This window comes from Peromyscus maniculatus, chromosome 7 (genome assembly GCF_049852395.1).
Source record: "Peromyscus maniculatus bairdii isolate BWxNUB_F1_BW_parent chromosome 7, HU_Pman_BW_mat_3.1, whole genome shotgun sequence".
In the NCBI taxonomy this organism is placed as follows: domain Eukaryota; kingdom Metazoa; phylum Chordata; class Mammalia; order Rodentia; family Cricetidae; genus Peromyscus; species Peromyscus maniculatus.
The window spans coordinates 89,762,995-89,767,814 of NC_134858.1; positions in this window are offsets into that span (position 1 = coordinate 89,762,995).

Here is a 4,820-nt window from a genome sequence, read left to right on the forward strand (position 1 = left end):
TATTCAGGATAAATCAACAGACATACACAGAGCTGTTAATTTGAATAAAAGGGAAAAGAAGTCAGCGAGAGATAAGAGCATTCAGAAAAGAGAATTCTTGGCAATTGAAAAAAAATGCAAAGTCTCTGAGTCAAACATAATGGGCAAGCTTGATAAACAGGAAAACTGTGACAGGAGTGTCATTATAAAGAGGAGATACAAGGGCAATAGGTTTTAACAAAGCATTCTTTGTGAACCATAAAATCCTGAAACAAAATACTAAAAGCTTCCCATGAATCACCAGTATGTCTCTATGAAAGAGAAGTTTTAATTGGTACAGTGATGTGTGCCTATTATCATGGTACTTGGAAAAGAAGAGAATCTGAAGTTTGAAGTCAGTGTATTACAGAACACTCAAGAGGAGCCAGGTCGATCACCAAAACAGTTACCATGATGGATAGGGAGATACAGTCACAGGATACTAAAGGTGATAAAGCACTCCGCTAGCTTATGCAGGGATCTGGGTTTGATCACGAGGACTGAAGATGAAAAATAAAACTAAAAAGAGAAGGGAGAGTATTTGCTCAACAATGTGAAAATCCAGGTGACATATGAACAGCTCACTAAAATTCTGACTCACTTGAGTCTCAGTTAGTACACATACAGGTTTTTATATTTGTAATTTTTACTACCAAAATAACAAACTTTTAATGCTTTTATAACTTGACAGCATTACTATTTTTATTTACTTTATTACTTTTTGTGTATTGGTCTTTTTCCTGTATGTATATCTGTGCACCGCTTAAGTGCCTGATGCCTGTGGAGGCCAGAAGAGAGCATCAGATTCCATGGAATTGAAGTTACATATTGTTGTGAAGTTACCATGTGGGTGCTTGGAGTTGAACTCAGGTCCTCCGGAAGAGCAGCAAATGCTCTTAACCTCTGAGACATCTCTCCAGTCCATCGACATTTCTATTTCAGGAGTTCTATGTCATTATGCCTCTGTTAAAATTGGAGGGTCTTGAATTTTTATTTATAGTATTTAACTTTTCAAGTTACATATTTTTTTTTCCTTTCCATAAAATTTGAATTTTTGTTTGGTTCTGTGAGATTTTCTTTTGTTTTGTTTTTGTTGTTTTTCTGTATGCATAAAGGAGGCCAAAGGCCAACCTTGGGATGCTTTTTTAGAAGCTGTCCAGCTTGGTTTTTGACACAGGGTCTCTCACAATTGTGAACGTGGAGCTCATGAATTAGACTATGCTTGCTGTCCCGTGAGCCCCGGGTCACAGCTCTCTCAGCTCCCTTAGCGATAGCTTTACAATTGCCTTCCACTGTGTATAGGTTTGTTTTTTTTTAATGTGGAATGCTAGAAATTGGATTCAGGTCTTCATGTTTGCACAGCAAAAACTGAGCTGTCTTCAGCCCCTAAAATTTGATTTTTAATCCTTTCTTATTACACTTTTAATTTATTAAATTTATATTTCAACCATTCTGTACATGGGCACAATGCATTGATTACTCTCTAGGCTTACCCTCACTTGTCTCCCCCATCAATCTCATCTTCTCTTTACAGATCCCTTTACCATATTCTGTGTTTATGATTTGTCTTGAGATCTGATGTGTTTATAACCAGGATTCCCTGTGTGACTGTGTTTGGCACTGTATATTAGAGCCTGTTTGGATCACTGTAGTTACACAACTGATGGCAATTACTACTACAATCTATCAATGAACACTAATTCAGTAGAGTGAATAGGACCCTATGCCCCTCCTTCATCCATGATTGATTGTTGACAGGTCCACTTTTGGGCAGATATAAGATAAGCAAGCACAGTTACATTGAGTTCTTTATTAAAAGGGCTGCATCATGACACATTCTAGTCTTCCTTCAGAACTGTCTTCCAGCTCCTACATTCTTTCCATATCTTCCTGAGAAGGTGATATAAATGTCTTGTTTATGGCTAAGCATTCAACTTTCACTCATTCTCAGCTTCTTGATCAGTCATGTGTGTCTTTGCATTCACTGCCTTTCACCACAGAGAGGCTTCCCTGATTAAGGCTGAAAGTAACATTAATCTATGTCTATAAACATGAATAATTAGAAGGCAATTTGACAATGGTCTATTTAACTAAGCAACATTAGTCAATTATTCTCAGGCACGGAATTTTTATTTTTTACTAGAATTTGTAATAACAAAGACAGAGTCTGTTCAGTGGACTCCAATCAGAGAGCAGTTGGTTACTCCCATAAGAGCCATGCCACTATTGCATAATTAGGCACATCTTGCCTGGCAGACAGGTACTGTAGTTTGTAAAGTTTACAACTAATTTGTAGAGTTTACAATTACTCGTGTCTTTTCAACCCCCTGCATGACAACTTCTAGATGTATGAAACTTAACCACCAGGGAGAAATCTTTCATCTCAGTTCCAGATTAGTTTCTCTTTGCCTTTATTTCTTTAATGACTCATTCCTCTTTCAATAGGGTACTGTTTAATCTCCATGAGCTTGTGTCTTTTTAAAGCTTATTTTTTCTGTTGACTTCAAAATGTATTCCATTGTGGACAGATAGGATACAAAGAATTATTAAAATTTTCCTCCATTTGTTGAGATTTACATTGTGTCCCAATGTATGTTCCATTTTAGAGAAATTTCCATGAACTACTTAGAAGAATGTGTACTCTATAGTATTTGGATAAAATATTCTAGAGGTATTCATTGGATACATTCAATTTCTGATGTCATTTATTATAAGATTTCTCTTTTTAAATCTGTCTGGATGACCTATCAATTAGTGAGAAGTGCTGATGTTATTTAATGCTGTATTGAGATTAATATGTAGCATTCTGCCTAGTAAGTAGTATTTTATGTAACTGGTTACACTTGATTTTGGTGCATGTATGTTTAAGAATGTAATGTCCTCTTGGTGGATTATTCCTTTGATCTGAGTGAAATGACCTTCTTTATCTCTACTGATTAATTTTTGTTTTACCTCTACTTTATAAGATTCTAGCATTGTAATGCCTGTTTGTTTCTTTGTTCTGTTTGTTTTGGAATATTTTTTCCCATCCTTTTTATCTAAAGTAGTGTCTATACTTCAAGGTAAAATATGTTTCCTGTAGACAACAAAAAGGTGGCTAATGTTTTTAAATCCAATAGGTTAGCCTATATCTTTTGATAGGGGAGTTAAGGCCATTGATATTAAAAGTTATTATTGACAGTTTGACATTGAATGCTGTCATTTTATTGCTTTTGTGGTGTTAGTTTCCTTAGTCCTAATTTGCACACTTGATATTGTAGCATTTTTAGTTTTCTTCCTGTAACCTCTTGGATATGGTTACCCTTCCCTTCAGTCTGAAGAATCCCTTTCAGTATTCTCTACAGGGATGTTTTGTAGAGTTGAATTCCTTTGGCTGCTTTTTAATTTCAGTAAGTTCTTCTTTTCCCTTCAGTATGACAGATAGTTTTGCCAAGTGTAACAGTCTAGTTGACTTATGTGATCTTAAGACTTGAAGGACATTGCTATAAGTTCTTCTGACTTTTAAAGTTTCCATTGGGAAAAAAATACCTGTTATTATGATAGATTTGCCCCTATATGTGACTTGCCTCTTCTCTCTTGTAGCTTTCACTACTCTTCATTTGTTCTCTATATTTAATGTTTTCATTATAATATGGTATAGGAAGTTTTTTTTCCCTGGTCCTATTTGGTGTTCTGTGGGCTTCTTCTACCTATAAGGGCATCTATTTCCCCAGATTTAGAGAATTTTATTCCATTAACTTTTTGAAGATATGTTGTATGTGTTGACCAGGACTTTTCCCTCATCTTCTAACCCTATAATTGGTATCATCCGAATGATGCTGCATATTACATTGGTGAAGTTCTTCTTAAAAATTATCCCCTTTTAATTGCATGATCATATTCTTTTGCATTCTACATAACCCATTCTGTTGGTGAGGTTTTCCACTGGTATTTTTTTTTAATTAACTTACTGAATGTTTCATATCAAGTACATTTCAATTTAGGTTTTCTTCTGTATTTCTGTTAATTAGATTCACTCTTCATATCCTGAATTGTCTTTATTGTACAGCCAGCCATTTGTTTGTGTTTTTTTTTTGGACTTAATCAGAGTTTATCCTGTCTTTTTAGATTCAATCAGGTGTTTACCTATGTCCTCATTGAACTTGAATTCTTTGAACATGTTTATAATTATTCTCTAAAACCTGCATCTTGGGATTGATCTACATTATCATGTTGAGGTATATTGCTCTGGGATTGATCATCTTTTAGGGGATATATTGTCTTGGTTTTTCAACCACTGATATGTAGCTGGAGAGTTTTTTCTCCGGGTCCCGCCAAGCTCCAGCAGTCCGACAGCCCACATATAAAATAAACACACAGACGCTTATATTATTTAAACTGTTTGGCCTAATGGCTCAGCCTTCTAGCTATCTATTTCTTACATCTTAAATTAATACATTTCTATAAATCTATACCTAGCCACGTGGCTTGTGGCTTACCAGCATCTTCACATGCTGCTTGTCATGGAGGTGACTGGCAATGTCTCCTTTTCTTAGCCTTCCACTTCCCAGAATTCTCCTCTCTCCTTGTCCTGCCTATACTTCCTGCCTGGCCACTGGCCAATCAGTGTTTTATATATACAGAAGGATATCCACAGCACTGATATATTATTTGTGTCTTTATAGAGGGGCCTGGGAAATGAGAATTGGGTTATTGATAAGTTTCTTGCCTACCTGTGCTGGATGGTGGGTTCATTCTCTTTTTGCTGTTACCTTTACTTGGCTTGTTTTAGAGAATGTAGGGGGTGCTTGAAATTCAGTCTT